The following is a 20,825-nucleotide window of genomic DNA, read 5'->3' on the forward strand; positions in this document are numbered from 1 at the left end:
ACACACAGGGTGGTTGCGATTCTCAATTAAGACAGTTAGAAACTGAGGAAGCCTCTCACTTTTTCCCCATTTCTAGCCTCATTGCCATAAGAATATTTGTATGGCATTTGCAGCTTCCAAGCAGCCATTTTTGGTATTTCGCTGATGGCATCATATGTGAATTTGATTTTTATGTGGAACATCTATATCTTCCCTGGTTTCCTATATAGAGCCCAAAATATAGAAGCACAAAGTATGACAGACAAACAGAAGATTTAGTAAATAAGACAGTGGTATTAAACTTAATAATAAGAAATAATGTCAAAGCTGTCCTAGTATGATAAATGTGTGAGATATATAAAGAATAACATCACCAAAACTTATAACAAGGGAATTATTTTTAATATTTTCCCCCTGAGTCAAATATATCATTTCAGTTTTTCAGTACCTGGGACATGCAAATAAAACAAGGGCAATAATTATTAATTGGGAGGGAGATAAGCAAGTATTTCTCACTAGAATCAAGGTAATTATTGGAAAGCAGGCGTTCCAGAGACGACTACTTAAAATGCAATGCTTTTGGTCTGAATGTTGTACTCCCATATGTCAGAAGGAAGATATTATTCAACTCTTCTTAACTTAATTCAATGAAAATATAATTTTATGTAAATGTGAACTATTCTTCATCTTTTGTGGAAGTATAAAGGTAGCATTGCAATTCTACTTTATTCTTATCTTCATTCCAATGTTCTTATTGCTTAAGAAAGACTGGGACTTATTAAATGGAAAATGAAGCCATATTTTGCAAAAATACTATACAATGTGCTAATATATCTAGTCAAATTATAAAAATAAAATTATATGGTAAAGACATCATTTCAACAAATAAGATAAGAAGGCTTTTACTTTAAATATTCAGATAGCTAAGATTTAGCATTTGATTCTGATTACATTAAGAAAAATTCTTGTATTAGTCTGTTCTCATGCTACTAATAATGACATACTGGAGACTGGGTAATTATAAAGGGAACAGGTTTAATGAACTCACAGTTCCACATGGCTGGGGAGGATATATTTATTTTGTCTCCCTTATGTATTTAATTTTCAATTATTTATCCAAATCACATGCAATATTGTACAACCTATATTTTAGGCCTCACAATCATGGCAGATGACAAAGGAGGAGCAAAGGCACATCTTACATGGCAGCAGATAAGAGAACATGGGCAGGGGAACTGCCCTTTATAAAACCATCAGATCCCAGGAGAATTATTCACTCTCATGGGAACAGAATGGGAAACACCTGCCCCCATGATTCAATTACTTCCCGCTGGGTCCCTCCCACAACACATGAGGATTATGCAAGCAACAATTAAAGATGAGATTTGGGTGGAGATGCAGCCAAACCATATCAATTCTCTATTCTCATCTTCATTTCACATATGCGTTGGGAATAGGCCCCCAAAATCTGGCCATAAATGGGCCCAAAAACTGGCCATAAACAAAATCTCTGCAGCACTGTGACATGTTCGTGGTGGCCATAATGCCCACACTGGAAGGTTGTGGATTTGCCGGAATGAGGGCAAGGGACACCTGGCCCACCCAGGGCAGAAAACCGCTTAAAGGTGTTCTTAAACCACAAACAATAGCATGAGTGATCTGTGCATTAAGGACATGCTCCTACTGCAGATAACTAGCCAGAGCCCATCTTTATTTCAGTCCATTCCTTTATTTCACATAAGGAATACTTTTAGTTAATATATTATCTATAGAAATGATGTGTATCACTGACTTGCTGTCAATAAATATGTAAGTAAATCTCTGTTTGAGGCTCTCAGCTCTGAAGGCTGTGAGAGCCCTGATTTCCCACTCCACACCTTTATATTTCTGTGTGTGTCTTTAATTCCTCTAGCACTGCTGAGTTAGGGTCTTCCCAGCCAAGCTTGTCTCTGCACATATGTAAGCATGAAAGTGATATATTTATTTTGTTTCCATTATGTATTTAATTTTCAATTGTTTATCCAAATCACATGCAATATTTTATAACCTATATTTTAGGCTATGATTTTTAAAATGTATAAGTATGTATTAACTATATAAGAACTTTTATATATGCTGTTACTTTAATGCCCAAGAATCTTGAAATAAATATATATTTATTTTAGTTTACAAAATATGAAAATTTTAACTCAGAAAAATTAAATAACCTGATCAAGACAATAAATAAATAACTGGAATTTGCCTCCTGTAGCTTCAGCCTGATGTTTTAGTTTGTTTTCTATTATTCATTATATTTAATTAATCTAGTATTCTGATATTCAGTATATCTCCTTCAGGCTCCAATATTTGTATTCATCAAACTTGCTGGATCTGATTAAATTAGTAGAGTTTCCAAATTAAGAATGCCAAGTAATTTTATTATGTTTGCTCTGTTTCTTAGGACTGCTTTCTCTCTAATCACTTGTCTTATTAGTTGGTCATTGACTGTGAAAAAAGAAAGCCTTCCAGTTTTATGAGATAGAACTTAAATGGTCCTTTGGAGATTGTGAACTTCACATCCTTAGAGAAAATGTCATGAAAATTGAAGTCCTCATGGTTTGTGAGTAGCATGACCTTTGCATTAGCTTTTCTAACTGTTTAAATTGTTCCTAATCTGTGTTCTAACTCTACTTATGATGACATTTATGGCTGCCCTCTGAAATCTTCACATTTCACTTAACTTTATCATATTAGAAATGCAGGTAAACTCTTATGCCTTATATACATTTACTTGCTAGATACATTCTCCAGATAGGCCTAAAAGAAAAGCCAGTACTCTTCCTGACCTGTGATTTTTGTAAAGTCTACATTGCCAATGATTCTCATTCAGCTTTCAATCAATAAATTGTCTCAAAAGTTATTTTAATTATGATTCATTTAAACAAAGAAAGTTTTTACTCTTTTTAAATTGCTTAAGCATCAGCTAAATTGATTTTTATTTTTTTAAATTCAGTTTTCATACTGGTGAAGCAAAGGAACTAAATTATTTCATTCTTAAAACTTTTCCAGCTTTAAAATTCAATGTACTCTAAGATTCAATTATTTTTACTTACTTATAATTAAGCTACACAAGCATTCAGTAAAATTCCCTTTGAGGATCTATTTATCTATCTATCTATCTATCTATCTATCTATCTATCTATCTATCTCTCTATCTTTATCTATCTATCTATCTATATCTATCTATGTATCTATCTATCTATGTATCATCTATCATCTTTCTTTGGTGAAAGTTTAAATGCTATTTAATTCATATACTAACACACACATTGATATTCACAGTTACATTTAATTTTATTACTTTCTTAGTGTACCAATAACTTCAATATTCTTACTGTATTTATAAAGTATGATTCATCTACACTTAGAGGCAATATAATTCTTTATTTCTAGTTTTTGTTAAAAATTGATTTTAGAACCTCAAAATATAGACTAATTGTTACCCTTGAAAATACTTTTTTTTTTACTTTAATCCTTACAAGAAGATAAAACTTTCAGAAGCATGCATGGTTATTCTTTGCTCTCTTTTTATACAGAGAGCTGCAATTGATTTTCATTTTCTCTCTTATGTGAAAAGCAACATTTTGAGTTGAGTTGCTTTTACCTTGAGAATACCATCTCATGTTTTCAGATCCCTAGGCAATGGTCATGGCGTATTTCCAAAAAGTGAATCTCTAAGTTGTCAGAAAACATTTCCTGTGGCCTGGTTGCCATCCCACCTGGATGCCAAAATCTCTTCCACTGTGAATTGTGGTCTTTGATCCAGAAATTGAAAGAATAGAGTGAAGAACAATGTGGCTTCTCATCACCTGCAAATAGCATATCCATTACTCAAACATGGGTTATGAATTTATATTTTATTATTGCTGTTATACATAAGAGATAAAAAGAAAGAGATATGTGAGAAGAGAAAAAATGAAATGAAGCACAAATATTCATTACCTAGGTGGTCACTTTTATGATGATGACAGAATTGGTAACTTAAATTTGAATCATTTGGAGCCTGTTTATATAGTGACTTTGTATGATGAAATATTACAGAATCATTTAAAAGTCATGTTTATTAATAGTCATATTGACATAGAAAATTTTATATGTTGTTAAATAGAATACTAATATAAAATGCTAAGACATGCATGCAACATTGTCGTAATCCACAGGGACAGACACACGCACACAAACACACACTGCGTGTATGAAAACCGTGAATATTTTTTAAATTTGACTAATGTGAAAAAAAGACGCAAGTATTGTTGCAATAGTGCGAGGTCAACACAAAACAGGAGTTACAGCAAGAAAGCATATACTCCTCTAAAAACATCTTTAGAAAACTATAACCAAACTCTGAGAAATGTCCAGCGTTAAAATACCCTATTTTTATGATTCTGAGAAATAAATATGGAAAAACTACATACAGAATATTGCTGCCACTAACTGATCCGAGCTGAAAATGTGTGATCCAAGCTGAAAATACACCACTTTATCTTTTCTTTCAACCAGTGCCACATATTGTTTCTGGCAGAAAATAGTAAGTGCTGCTCTTTATTGGAAGCCTTTCACTGAAAATGCACCTCATGCCTAATTCAATTCAACTAGTCAATTTGTATTGAATAGACCCTGTGTTTAGCATTGTGGTTAGGCACATTCACAGAAGAAAAAACACTCCTGAAGTATGTTTCAGTGCTAAAATATATAATAGAGAGATTTAGTTCTGCGGGACACAGAGAAGGTCAGGACTATTGTCACCTGTAATGGTTGGAAAATAGTTTTGAGGCCCATGGCAGTGTTTGTCATATTTACCATTGCATGTCAAGTGCCTGGGACAATGCTTAGAACCTAAGGGTGCTACTCCAAAGCACCTGCTCTTAAAAATAGCACAGTAATGTCCCTAAACACATCAAGGTTAATAAGCCATAATAAAAATAATGAATACATATTATAAAGCATTCATTTCTGAGGACTTCTCATGAAATTTAAAGCATTCTAGATCTTCATAAAATCGAATTCCCCCATGAAATATTCAATCAACCTAAATAATTTTGAATCTGAAATCTATTTAACTTATTGAGAGAAATGAGAAAAATCTAAAGTATGCTTACCACAAACCCCTTGCCTAGGATGTATTCAGGAAGTACCTAAGAAATACTTCTTAAATGAATGTTTACTCAATACTTCTTAAATGAATACTTCTTAAGTGAAATACTTCTTTTTTTTTTTTTTTTTTTTTTTTTTTTGTGAGACATAGTCTCACTCTGTCACCCACGCTGGAGTGCAGTGGCGCGATCTTGGCTCACTGCAACCTCTGCCTCCTGGGTTCAAGCGAGTCTCCTGCCTCAGAATCCTGAATAGCTGGGACTACAGGTGCCGCCACAATGCCTGGCTAGTATTTGTATTTTTAGTAGAGACAGCATTTCACCATATTGGCCAGGCTGGTCTCAAACTCCTGACTTCATGATCCGCCCACCTCGGCCACCCAAAGTGCTGTGATTACAGGCGGAGCCAGCGTGCCCAGTCTGAAATATTTCTTAAAGGAATACTTCTTAAATGAAATACTTCTTAAATGAATGTTTACTTCCTAAGCACTCCAGCCTTGGCGTTATCATTGGACACTTGAATCAAAAGCTGAAGTTTTTATGTTTACAAGTTTTCATTGGGTTGTATAAAAAGTTTACTTAAAAACTCAAATCTTGGGCCTGCCAGCCCATCCTGCACACTGCAGATTTTTGACTCACTAGCCTCCGTAATTTCATGAGACTAGTCCTTATAATAAATCTTCATACACACACATACAGACACATACATACGTACACATTCTATTGGTTCTGTTTCTCTAGATAAATGTGATCAGTATATCTTCTTTTTTCAAATTTCAAATTTCCATAACATAGTTTAGTGAGCATTGTCAGAGTTTTCACAATGAGGTTAGATTAAAGATGAACAAGCCTGTATCTGTCCTGTCCAAGATACTATGACTGATTTGTGGTGAAAGAAAATTATTATAAGCTCTACAGTTTTTAATGTAGAAATTACAAATTCTAGACTTTTTGATTTGATCCAGACTAAGATAATTGTAGTGAAGATAGAGACCTCATCTTCTAGTTAGAGGTTGTTAGTGAATGAATATTAGTAAGATAAAAGAAGCTGTGCAAAGATGCAGCAAGAAAAGTAATTTGTTTTTGCATCTATAAAATGAACCTGATATTGCATAATTCATAGGAATATTGAGAGCATTTAGATAAGCAATAGAGATACACATAAAAAAAAACTTCACATGAACATTCAAATGGAGGGTATGATTTTTATTTTAAATTCAGATTATTTAAGACTATTCATTTTCTATTATCTGACTTTATTCTAGGATACAGACATATAGTAGTGAACAAAACAAAATCTTCACACTATATACGTATATTTAAAACAATCTTTTTAAAAAATTACTGTTTCAGATACATTTCTAATAATTGAATTTAAACACAATGATTCACAATAAACAGTGCAGTTACTAAAATGCATTAAAGGAATGGTATTAACAATTGACTTTAAATATCTATAAATAATTAAATATTCTATTTTAGTGTAGATATATTCTGTATTCCAGTAATAGGAAAACAACATCTAGCCTCCATCTTTAACATATGGATTGAATAAAATAGTATTTTCGGAGCGCCCAGTTAAATTGGGGTTCCAATACCAGATTAGCTAGCAACCCTGCCCTAATGAAAATATGGGAGCGGAACATTTGTGTTTAGTGGACTTCCTCGTGATACATTTTTAACCTGGTGGATGGGTTAATGCCTATTTGTTGGACCTGTGATCGCGAGGTTCCCTCACACAGGAAACTTGTTTATACTGGGAGGTATACTGGGACTTGTCTTATGAAATTATGGAGGTTAGTCAGTATACTGGTCCGGGACTCTTACCCAGACTCATGTGCTGTTTATTGCCTGCCTGACCATTACTCTGTCTCGGGGAGCCTGCCTTTGTGTTCTCCTCAGCATCCTTGGGAAGTCCATAGTTCTTCAGATAGAAGGCACACATTCAATACACCACCACAATAGAAAACAAGCTCAAAGACTTTGTGCTTACACATCCTGAGTAAAGAGAGTACAATCAGTAAGGAGGGCATTCGTTCATCTGTCTGGGTCAGGAAGAGCCTTCAGGAGCATACGGAGAGAGAGAGAGAAATAGCAGCATTGAATATATATGGGAATAGGGAGGGTGTGGGTCACTTTGTGCAAATGTCTGAATGATTCCTTTAAAGGAGCTGGCAGGAAAGCAGGAGCCCAGTGGACTAGACAGAAGAGATGCCTCTAAGTTCTTATCTCTGGCTAGCAGGCTTGGGCCATTTGAGCGTGGTGTAGAACTGGAAACTTTGTCGATGGTGACCAAGCCCTGCCTCTCATAGGAGAAAGTTAAACTTGTACTCAAAATGGATGCTGAGGCAGGAAAATTGTAAGAATTAACAACAATTGGTTACACATCTTTATTAACTTCTATTTTCCTTCAAAAGTTAGGCCTGGGTATCTGTAGAATTAAACTTCAAGATTATGTTTATAGGGGTGTTAGTTTTGACCCATAGTTTCACTAATGGTGTGCTGGTAAATGTTCAACAACTGTTCTCCGAAGCCGATTTTAAGCTGTTTGCAGCTTTCTGTGGTATAAATACACAAACTATGACCAATTTCAAGCAACAAATGTATCATTGCTGAATGTGGAGTTGGGAAGAGAAGCATAAAATTTGCTCCTGTGAGGCTGTATGAACTGGCTTCAGGATACCACCTGCTTTTTCTATCTAGAGGCCATCTGAAATATAAACAGATATATAAGTACACAAATTTATATTAAAGTAAGCTGGATTTATTATTCATATTAGGTTGTTGCAAGAATAATCGCGTTTTTTGCGATTATTTTTAATAGTATGTATTTTGTTCAATGTAAATTCCTCTCAGGAATTAATTGCCTGCTTCTTGTTTTAGTAAATTCTCAAACCCTCTACGTTCCACATGTAAAAAATTTCTTTGTTGCAAACTATAGGTTTCAACACAGATACAAGAATCTAAGGGGCATAAGTAAAAAACAATGAGTGAGAGATTGTACCAAAGACAATACATTTATCTTTGTAGAAGAGATTCTAAAAAGCAGAGCCTGAAACAACAGATGAGAAAAGATCGGAACACTTTAGAAAAAAGTGTTTACAAACCTGTCATTTTCTTTAATGTTTTAATATAAAACCCTGCTGTGAATAAAAGCATAAATACATTCCTCCAGATTAGTAAATTTTCCTAAGAGGTATCATCAATCACATGTGCTCTTTTCAAGAAATAATTAGATTATCTTATGTAAAGTGAGTAGAAAAGTCATTTTTTTTTCTGCCTGCAGTCAGTATATGCCAATTCTCACATATTATATATGATTATATTGAACTCAAGAGGTTTTAAGACAACAGAGAATAATTAAGATTTGGAATTTGGAAAGAGAAGGAAAAAATCTCAAGTTGCCAGTTGTATTGGAAGTTCACTTTATAACTCCAACTTGATTTAATTTTGAATATCCTTGTGCCTTGGAATTGAATTCAGAGGCAAGACAGTTAGCAATTTACATAATGGAATCTCTCTGGATAAAATCCTTGAGGACACGCTATATTCTAATTGTCACTTCTCTGTTGAAATTTCTTTTTACTATGCCTCAGATGACAGTTATAAATGCAAGAACAATTAAATTGTTTTAAGGAAGAGGCACAGAGGCTGACATTTGATTTAGAATCACTGAGAATTAAGAAAACTCACCTGGTGATAATATGTCCCCTAGTAAATTGACCAGCAGTAGATCCCCAATATAATCTGGTGATTAAATTTTATTGACACCTCGGGGGATACATTTGTAGGCATCTAGACATAATCATTGTTAGCTCACAGGTGTTTACAACTATTATTTTTAATAAAAATAATATAAAGAAACATGGCATTACTCATAAAACTCCTGTGATTCTCAATTCCCATTTCTTTCCATTTTGCATTGTCATAGAATGTCTGAGAATTTTATGCTTTAAAAGGACTGAACTAGAATTATGCTATTATTAATTTTAACAATCAAGTTTAAAGTGAATATTTTGTGAAACCCAAAGCTGTTTCAAGAGTGGGTAGGAAGAAATTTTAATGTCTGAAGCCATACATAAATTAGGCCATACCCAACTCAGACTCTTGCACTCTATATAGATAGCCTTGACCTTTGAACTTGTATCTCTACAATAAGAGCTTTTCTATTTACTTTGAATTAGGTTTGGCTCACCAAAGCATTATTGGGCACAATTTTTTGTGCTAAGATGCATGGCACATAAACCAACCTATTTGACAGAGAATAACAGCACTACAGTAATACATTTTCTTACACTTAATAATATAAAACTTCTGCAGGGTAAACAGGTAATTCAGAAGGCAGGTTGATTAAATTTGTGTGTTTGTGTGTGTGCACAAGTGTATCTGTGCACACATGTTAAGATTCAATTGAAAGGGTAATGCCAGACAAGCCTTTGGATGGAGAAATAATTGTACTGACACACTTATTTGGTGAAGAGGTGTGGAGGATAGTATATACATTACTACATTAAGTACCTCATGAAATCTTTTCCCTTCTTTATAATATGGCTTATTCTTCTTCTGCAAAAAGTTTATTTAAATTTATTAATTAGGGTTTTGGAGAGGCAAAATAATTCCATCTGCACATTTTTATGAAAAGCCTCACTACCTTGGTATTTCTTTACCCTTGAAGATTGTCTTAGGACCAAATCCGAAAACATATGCATAAATAAAATCCGGTGACCCTCTGTGCCCAAAATAAAATAAGCAACAATATTTTTTCAGATATATCTTTGTAGTCATTTTTTCAAGAAACAGGAATTTAAGGGAGCAAGATATGTATACAAATGATGGTCACACTTATTGGGTAGACATTTTATAGAAAGAGGAAACTACGTTTTTCTCCATAAAATTAAACTTCAATTAAGTAGTCATACTAGAATGCTTTCATTTAGTGACAAATAGTCTTACAAAAATAATAATGAGTACATTTGTCAAGAGCTTACCATGTGCCAGGTGTTGTTCCATTGTTACTCACATAAATTCACTTATTGAAGCTTGATGGCAACCATTTATATAGGTCTTATTATTATTCCCCATTTTTAAAGAGGAAATCAAAACATAGAAAAACATAGAAAGGTGAACTATTTGCCCCAGGCCCTACAGGTGATACATAGCAGAGTCCAGATCTCAGACTCACAGATTAACCACTCTGCTATCGAATGTTTCAGGACCATATACCCAAATGTCCTTGCGTCTTCTGCTGCAGTCCCAAGAGTGGAAAATTGACTCTAGGAACATGATTAATAGCATCTTTTTAATTACACTTAAAAAGTTAAAATGTTGGCTGACCTTTAAATTATAATAGATACAACATTTTTAGGCAAATACAACATGTAACACAAAAATGTCTGATTTTCTTTTTTTTAACACTTGTACAATCAGCCTTTGCCTGCCATATGGAGCATGCATGATTCTTTTTCGCTGAATAAATGAGATGGATGTCATGGTAATCCCACATTGATTCATTTATTTACTGGTTATTTTTTAACATGCTTGTTGTTCATTGAGTCTCAGTGCGGGTTAGGTATTATACTATGCACTGAGAATGTAGAGACTAATATATGAACCAAGCCTCAAGGAGCTCAAAATCAAGTGCAAGTAGACACAGATGTCACCTAAATATGATAAATACTAAAGTTATTGAATACGTGTTTACTGACGCTTCTCAGAGAAATATGAGTCTCCTGTGTGAATATGTTGGGATGTGAGCCTAGTTTTTCAATGTTAGAAGTGTTTCAAATAAGTGAGTAAAATCATATAGGAGAAGAGGTATATTCCTAGTCAATGATGACATTATGTTAAGACCAAGACTACATGATAGTGAATGAACTTTACAAAAAACTCTGAATAGTTGAGCGATCAACAGAGTCCTAAAGACTGTACCAGAAGCCATGGAAGAGTTAAAGCAATTTCTATAGTAAATAATTTAAGTGCAACATTTTGGATTGGTGTTGACCATCTAGAAATTTGTGCAGTATTGCATTTCCTTTGGTTTGAAATTAAAGTATTATTTCCCAAACCAGTAAATATTAAATTATTGAAATAATTGAAGTAAAATTGAGCAACCTGACATGCTCAGGAGAAATTTGAATCAAGGAAGTAACTCCATGATATTTCAAAATGTGGCATAAAGATTATATCTTTGTGTATAAGAGAAAATAGACTAAAATTTTCAATTTGTTCTCTGACAAGAAAATAATAATAAAACACTGGATAACAAATGAGGCCATCTTTCTTCAAGAAATAGTTTTTTTCCCCCTCAGATTATCTTGTGTAAAACTGACTCCTAATATGTATTAATGATGCCTCATAAATAAAATATACCAGGAGAGAAATGAAAGCAGAGCTTCTTGTAGAAGTTCATCTCATCTTCTATCCTAGCTAGTGAGCTTTTTCCCTTCCGCATTCATCTTCTGTCATTCTAAAGAGAATAATAAAATGCTGTTCTCTAATTAGGGAAGGGTTTTTAAATATGTTTTGAATTCCTGTGAATGTGAGGTGTTACATTTACTGTACCTGTAGTATACAAGGCTAAAATTCCCTCTAGCATTCTTGTTTATGTCTCCTCTGTTGTCTTTGGGTTTTTAGCAATTCCTTTTTTTTTTTTTTTTTTTTTCAGACGGAGTTTGCTCTCGTTGCCCAGGCTGGAGTGCAGTGGCGTGATCTCTACTCACCACAACCCCTCCGCCTCCCGGGTTCAAGATATTTTCCTATCTCAGCCTCCCGTATAGCTGGGATTACAGGTGCGTGCTGCCACATCCGGCTAATTTTGTATTTTTAGTAGAGATGGGGTTTCTCCATGTTGGTCAGGCTGGTCTCGAACTCCTGACCTCAGGTGATCTGCCGGCTTTGGCCTCCCAAAGTGCTGGAATTACAGGCGTGAACCGCTGCGCCCAGCCGAGACTCTTTCTTAAATAAGGTATGAGAGGCTTGCAGTTCTTTGAACTGTAATATAGTTGTTCATTACCTTCTCTTATCCGTCTTTTGATGTCAGCACTTGTCTGCAGTTATAGCCCTTACTTCTGATATTACTAATTTATAAGCTTTTTATTTTATTTCTCATGAACGGTGCTAGATATTTCCAATTTTATTGAACTTTTCAAAAATCCAGATTTTTGTTTCACTGATTTTATGTATTACTTTTCTGTTTTTTATTTCATTTATGTCTGTTCTTTCTTTTATTGTTTCCTTCCTTCTGCTTGCTCATGGCTTATTTTGCTCTTCTTTTTCTAGGTTCGTGAGATAGGAGTTTAGATTATTTATTGGAGATATTTTCTATTTTCTAATGTAAGCATTTAATACTATCAATTTTCCTCTCAGCACTGCTTAAATTGTGTTTCATCAATTTGGATATATTGTATTTTTAGTTTATTTTACTTAATTTGATGCATATAATTTTTTAAAAGCATATTGTTTATTTTCAAGTGTTTAGAGATTTTTCTTTCTTTTTTTTTTTTCAATTGCTGGTTTGATTTTATGGTGGTTAGAACATGCTCTGTAGGACTATAATTTTTAAATTTGTTGAAGTTTGTTTTATGGCCAAGAATATGACCTGTTTTAGTATATGTTTCATTAGTGCTTTAAAAGATTATATATTTTGTTATTATAACATGTAGTGTTCTGTAAATGTCAATTAGATACTGTTGACGGATGGTGTTATTGATTTCCTCTACATTCTTGCTAATTTTTATCTGGTTCTTCTATCTTGAATCCTCCATTACCACTGCCTTGTGATTTAGGAAAAAAAATTACCTAATTTCTGAAACTCACTTTTTTTCACATGTAAATGGGTCATAGAATATTAACTTTTCAGGATACTTAAGAAAAGCAGATAAATATAATATATGTGGCATATACAGAGACTTGAAATAATTATAGACTATATTATTTTCATCTCTAGGATTTGATAAATAAAGCAATAACTATCTTGAAATGGATTTACTCTCTGATATATTCTCCCAATCTTATTTCTGTAGATAGGCCATCACACTCAATTTCTCCCAAAAGTTAGTTAAAATACTACTAGTAATTACATATTACTGTTTGGAACAATCTTTTTGGAAGTTCTTTACATTGGCTTTGGTAATGATTTTTTGGATATCACACAAAAAACTCAGACTGCAAAAGCAAAACTAAATTAATAGGACTACATAAAACTAAAAAGCTTCTCCACAGCAAAGGAAATTGTCCACAAAATGAAAAGCATCCTATGGATTTAGAAAAAATATTTGTAAATCACATATACAATAAGAGGCTAATACCACAAATTTATAAAGAACTCTTAAAACTCAGTAGCAGGAAAACAAATAACCTAGTTAAAAAATGGGCTAAGGATATGAACTGACATTTCTGCAAAGAAGACATAAAAATGGCCAGCAGGTTTATGGAAGGCATTTAACCTCATGCATCATAAGGCACATGGAAATTAAAACCAATATAAGCTATTACCTCACACCATTAGGATGGCTATTATCAAAAAGACAAGAGAAGACAAATGTTGGCAAGGTTGTGGAGAAAAGGGAACCCTCATATGCTGTTGGTGGGAAGGTAGACTGGTACAGCCCTTATGAAAAAGACCATGGAGATTCCTAAAGAGGTTTAAAATAGAATTGCCATATGACGCAGCAATCCTTCTTATGCTTATATATGCAAGGGAAATGAAATCACTATGGTAAAGATATCTGTACTTTCATGTTCATTGCAGCATTAATCATGATAGCCAAGATATGGAAACAACTTAAATGATCACCGATGGACCAACGGATAAAGAAAATGTGCTATATATAATCAATAAATATTATTCAGCCTTAAAAATGAAGGAGATACTGCCATTTACCACACTGTGGATAATCTGGAGGACATTATAGGTGAAATAAGTCAGAAACTCAAAGATAATGCATTATCTCACATATATGTGGAATCTGGGAAACAAAGAATTTCAAATATACAGAGATAGACAATAAAACAGTGGTTATCAGTAGTGGAGGTTGGGAGGAAGGGCATGAAAATGAGGAGATGGAGGTCAAAATAGTAGATATGTAGCATAGATAAGTCTAGAGATCTAATGTGCAACATTGTAACTATGGTTAATACAACTGTATTATGTTAGAGATTATTGTTAAGTAACTAGATTTTGCTGCTCTTGTCACAAAAAAAGTAACTATAAGATGACAGCTGTGTTAATTTCTTCACAATAATAACCATTTTACTATCTCTATGTATCCCATAACATTATGCTATAAAGCCCAAATATACACAATAAAATTTATGTTTTAAAAAATATGTTAAATCAAATAAAGGCAAAAAAAGAAAAGAAGATAAGATTTAAGAAAATGAGAGATGTAAGTTTTAAACCCTGAGTGACTTTAATGTATCTGGCTTTGGGGAAAGCAAATATTTTCTTTGAGCCTTATTTTCCTCACCTTTCAAGTGCAGAAATTAATACTTGCTCTTAAGGTAGGTATAAATATCAAGAAAGAATGTGTTATGATATATATCATTTTTTTAATCATTGGTAGTTAATTCTCTACATAGTTTTTGCAACATTTTTACTACCAGTGAATTTCTTCTGTACCACATTATTGATCCACATTTTGCTGAGAAAAGGATAGTTCTCTTTCTTGCTGCTGAAATGACTGGTCCAATTATTGCTTTACTACTTTCTAGTTGTGAATCTCGAAAATTTGAGACAGGTCTCAGTTAACTGAGAAAGTTGACTTTGCCAAGGTTGAGGACACATGCCCATGACACAGCCTCAGGAGTCCTGACAACATGTGCCCAAGGTGGTCAGAGCACAGTTTGGTTTTATACATTCTAGGGAGACATAAGACAGGAATCAACATATGCAAGATGAACATCAGCTTGATCTAGAAAGACTGGCAACTTGAAGCAAAGGTGGGAAAACTTGAAATGGGGAGGCGAGTTCCAGGTCACAGGTAGATAAGAGACAAACGGTTGCATTCATTGGAGTTTCTGATTAGCCTCCAAAGGAGGCACTCAGATATGTATTTATGTCAGCGGGCAGAGGGGTGACTTTGAATAGAATGGGAGGCAGGTTGGCCCTAAGCAGTTCCCAGCTTGACTTTTCCCTTTAGCTCCAAGATTTATTTTCCTTTCAGATAGTTTATAATTTTGACATGTTTTTCATACTTCATTTGACCATGTTTCTTCTAACAAATATATTCTATTTTTATTTCATTATTTGGCCTATATTTCACGTCTAAATGATAATTTTTTCAAAACTGAGCAAGTGGCTATAACCAATAAATTAGTGATTCTGTCCTATTTTAAGCTATTCTTGAGCACATTCCCCTTCACCTTCAGGTACAGGCTGTGATACACGTGGCGATCAACCTTCTTAGACTCACAGTGTCTTCTGAGCAACCGGAGCAGAATCCTCATTCTCCTCATCCACGTGACCTTCTTTGGCATTCGGGCATTGGCTATACCCTTCCGCTTACCTATGCCCATGTGCCTGCCCTTCAGGCGGGCCAAGGTGTTTTTCTGGCATCGTGCCCAGGAATGGACCGTCACAGACTTGCAGTTGATCAGCCCATCTTTGATCAGCTTCTGGATCTGCTGACGGGAGTTGGCACTGGCTATTTCATTGGTCTCACTGGTGTCTAACCAGACCTTCTTCTTGCCACAGTGGAGGACACTAGAGGCGAGCCTCTTCTGAAGCCTGAGCATACTCACGGCTGTGGCCACATATTCTCATGGAACACATCCACAAGCTGAAGGCAGACAAGGCCCTCAAGAAGCTCCTGGCTGACCAGGCTGAGGCCCGCAGGTCTAAGAAAAAGGAAGCAGGCAAACGCCATGAAGAACGCCTCCAGGCCAAGAAGGAGGAGATCATCAAGACTTTGTCCAAGGAGGAAGAGACCAATAAATAAAAACTCCCCCTTTGTCTGTACATACTGGCCTCCGTGATTACATAGATCAGCCATTAAAATAAAACAAGCCTTAAAATAAAAGCTGAAATTGGATCCCTTCCTTACTACTTATACAAAAATTAATTCAGGATGGATTAGAGACTTAAATCTTAGGCCTAAGACTATAAAAACCCTAGTAGAAAACCTAGGCAATACCATTCAGGACATAGGCATGGGCAAGGACTTCATGTCTAAATCACCAAAAGCAATGGCAACAAAAGCCAAAACTGACAAATGGGATCTAATTAAACTAAAGAGCTTCTGCGCTGCAAAAGAAACTACCATCAGAGTGAACACGCAACCTACAGAATGGGAGGAAATTTTTGCAATCTACCCATCTGACAAAGGGCTAATATCCAGAACCTACAAAGAACTCAAACAAATGTACAAGAAAAAAACAAACAACCCCATCAAAAAGTGGGCAAAGGATATGAACAGACACTTCTCAAAAGAAGACATTTATGTAGCCAACAGACACATGAAAAAATGCTCATCATCACTGGCCATCAGAGAAATGCAAATCAAAACCACAATGAGATGCCATCTCACACCAGTTAGAATGACAATCATTAAAAAGTCAGGAAACAACAGGTGCTGGAGAGGATGTGGAGAAATAGGAACACTTTTCCACTGTTGGTGGGACTGTAAACTAGTTCAACCACTGTGGAAGACTGTGTGGCGATTCCTCAAGGATCTAGAACTAGAAATACTATTTGACTCAGGATCCCACTACTGGGTATATACCCAAAGGATTATAAATCACACTGCTATGAAGACACATGCACACGTATGTTTATTGCGGCACTATTCACAATAGCAAAGACTTGGAACCAACCCAAATGTCCATCAATGACAGACTGGATTAAGAAAATGTGGCATGTATACACCATGGAATACTATGCAGCCATAAAAAAGGATGAGTTTGTGTCCTTTGTAGGGACATGGATGCAGCTGGAAACCATCATTCTCAGCAAACTATCGCAAGAACAGAAAACCAAATACCGCATGTTCTCACTCATAGGTGGGAATTGAACAATGAGAACACTTTGACACAGGAAGGGGAACATCACACATGGGGGCCTATTGTGGGGTAGGGGGAGCGGGGAGGGATAACATTAGAGATATACCTAATGTAAATGACGAGTTAATGGGTGCAGTACACCAACATGGCACATGTATACATATGTAACAAACCTGCACGTTGTGCACATGTACCCTAGAACATAAAGTATAAAAAATATATATATTCTTATTGGAATATGAAGTGCACATTCTGATGTGAACAGCTTTTCCAACTTCAAGCCAAGAATCTGATTCTCTACAGGATATTTAAAATTTCAAACTAATAATCTTATCTATCACATATTAGAAACTATATTAAAAGAAAACTTAAGCAAAACTTTAGCTCTGAAATAAATTTCCCGATTCACCACTCCCATCTGCTATGATCCTATTTTTTATCCTCTTTGTTTTGGTTGTTATTTTGGTTTTCTGGTCTGTCTTTATCCTTGATTCTTGGCTGCATTTTTCCCAGCAATGAAGCTAGCTCAGGTCAGTGTGGACTTGAGTTGCATTGTTTCCATTCTGTCTTTTCTTGTCTACAGCTAACAGCTGTAGATCTCTGTAGTCCTAGAATAGTCTGATCCTAGCAAACTACCTTATGCAAAGCATTGTTAATGGGTTACCTTACCTGCATGAACAATGACCACATAGCTCTAAAACCACCATGCCATTACTTTCTTTTTGTTCCATGCATTAAAGTTATGGTGATGCTCTGTTGTTTATGATACTACTAAGATAGCTTTTCTTTATTTACTGTTTATAGGCTTTAACATATGCTAAATTTAGAGAATCGTTTTTCTCCAATTTACAGAAATATCTCTGATACAAATGCCTGGGTTTGAGGAAAAATTCTCCATCAATGCCCAATTTTATTTCTGTAAGAAGTAAATCTGTTTTACTTGCTGGTTATTAATTCAGTATAAGTTTGATACTTTATATACAGAGAATAATGAAGCTCTATATTTTTTTGCTTAATGTTATAATTCTAAGTAGGCATTGTAGGAAATCTGAACAGTGTAATAAATTTAGTGCTCTTTATTATATTTATTTATCATGATTATCATTTATTGTTCATCAATTGCAGTGCTTTGAAAATCTCACAAGGATCTTTGAGTGATCTGAGTGATGATTAATTAACAAACATAACTTACATTGCTTTAGGGTTCATAAAACATTTCAGATACATTATTTCATTTAATTTGATCCTTTGAAAAACACTGCCAGAAAAGAAAGAGAGAGTAGAGAGAGAGTATATATTTAGAAAGTTTATTTTGCCAAGGTTAAGGACATATGCCCATGCCACAGCCTCAGGAGTCCTGACAGCATGTGTCCAGGGTGGTCAGAGTACAGTTCGGTTTTATACGCTCTAGGAAGGGTATTCTTATAAGAATATATGCTCTCTCTTCACACACACACACACACACACACACACACACACAAAATATGTACACACACACACACACACACACACACATATATATACACATACATATATATATATAAAAATTGAAACTCACTGATAATTTTACCAAGGTCACTCAGTTAATGAGAGAGAAACTGATAAATACACCTACACTCACCAATTTCAATTCCAGTGTTTTCCCAATATTGCTATATTTCATTATGTAAGAGATAAGGAAGCATTGTAAGGTGCTGCAAAGGCCTTGCTAAGTTGTGCTAAGTTGGTACAGTTATAAACTGGGCTTGTTTATCCACTCGTGGGTTGCAAAGCTAAGTCTTTTCTTCTTAAAGACGTTTATGAGTTTCTCAAATATATTCTAGGAGTCAGTCTGTCTTTTGGGACAATTCACACACATGATGTCTTTGTCTATACCAATGCAAATGAAAATATGAACCTCTGTACAACTTTCAGTATAGACGTAATTGAGCTGAAATAACCTTGTTCTACTCAGCCACGTAAGTCCAACTTATCCTCAGAGTCTAGTCATTAGACTTCTACCAATAAATATTGGTCACTTGTGTTATAGTCAAAAGTACAGGGCCATTTAAGATTTATTTGAGGTGGCTTTGGTGGAGATTCAGAGCTGGCTATCCAATGACAAAAGTGCCAGTAGCTATTCCCTGGGAACATTTTTCTGGTTATAGGATCTTGACTCTACCTTCCTCCCTTGGTTCTAGATCAAACCCAGTTCTGTGAATTACTTAATACCCTTTCATAAAATATATTTTAATATAAATTAACAGTTTCTGGTTCTACTTTCCTTTTTTTCACCAAGAAATATAATACAAACAGTCTTATAATGGGAGAATTAATGAATGACTAAAATAAAAACTTTATACAACTTTCCAGTTGTTTTTAAATATTTGTTTTACTTATCTTAATTATTGCAAGGTTATTGTATGGTACATTTGCTGAACCATCATTCTGAATGTATTATTTCCTACTATGAGAGAAAATACAGTAAACTAACACAGTAATTCACTTACTTTAATTCAGTTACTTCAATTTAGTTACCTTTTGTTATTGTTGTTGTTGTTGTTGAGATGGGGGCTCACTCTTTCACTCAGGCTGCAATGTAGTGGTGTGAATGGCTCACTGTTGCCTCAATCTCAGACTTCAGCCATCCTGCCACCTGAGCCTTACGAGTAGCTGGGACTACAGATGCACATCACCACACCCAGCTAATTATTTATTTATTTATTTTAAAAGCAAGATCTCATTATGTTGCTCAAGTTGGTCTTGAACTCCTGCGCTCAAGCAATCCTCCTACCTTTGCTTCCCAAAGCACCGGACTTCCCAGTGTGAGCCACTGTGGCCTGCCAGTTTCCTATTTTAATCCTGTCAATTACCATTATTTATGTAAAGTGTATTGGCCTGTATCTTAATTTCTAGGGATAGCAAGCAGTTCAAATAAATAAGATAATGTTAAACCTAAAAGCTTATAAATTAAAGTCATGTAGAATTAAGACAGTAAGATTATGTTTATTAAATATATCACAAAATACAAACAGAATTTGAGAAGATAATCTGTGCATACTACTTGCTATGTAGACAAATGGACATGTGCCATTGTCACAAAACTGAAATAACTGTATTACTGCTGAGACTTGTAAAGAGGAAAAATATTCAGTTTTACAACTGACCTTTAAGAAAATTTTATAGCCTAGAAACAATGAGCTAATTTTACTAAATTTCTGCTCCCATGATAGTAGTCTTTGCCGAGACAAGTTTGAAAGTAGCTATAACTTATATAATGTCAAGACATTTAGAATCTATTCTCATTATAGATATACTTAAAGTAAGTATAATAGACCAAAAAGTAATTGAAAAAGATTTTACATCTCTATTGAAGAAATTCAAAATGCCAAAAATGTGCTTTTAACACAGAGAAACTTCTTAATTCTTCTTCATATTATATATACTACATATACTAGAGGGTCCCCAAATTTCTCTTTCCTTTTCAATCTCCTCTAAATTTTCCATCTATATCAGCCTGGACTGAATTTTAAATTTTAGTCTATTCAACTAACACTTCTAGATCTGTTCGTTTGTTTTCTGTTCAGTAATATTCTCTACTTAAATAAATTCGCCAAGCGAGCCTTAGAAATCTCCAATTTATCTCCTCAAACATTATCTTGATTTTGCACATCAAAGATTTCAAATAGAGAAAGCAAAAAATAATTCTCCTTAATCAGTACAGGAATGGAAGAGACT

General features: G+C 34.6%; 1 pseudogene across 1 annotated transcript; it reads right to left on the reverse strand.

Annotated features, from left to right (window-relative positions):
- Positions 1 to 15,437: 15,437 nt before the first annotated feature.
- LOC105529853 lies at positions 15,438 to 15,858 on the reverse strand (annotated as a pseudogene). The gene has a single exon (XR_001004572.1). The product of XR_001004572.1 is annotated as a 60S ribosomal protein L19 pseudogene (transcript).
- Between the last annotated feature and the right edge of the window lie 4,967 nt (positions 15,859 to 20,825).

This window comes from Mandrillus leucophaeus, unplaced genomic scaffold (assembly GCF_000951045.1).
Source record: "Mandrillus leucophaeus isolate KB7577 unplaced genomic scaffold, Mleu.le_1.0 Scaffold788, whole genome shotgun sequence".
Taxonomy (NCBI): Eukaryota; Metazoa; Chordata; class Mammalia; order Primates; family Cercopithecidae; genus Mandrillus; species Mandrillus leucophaeus.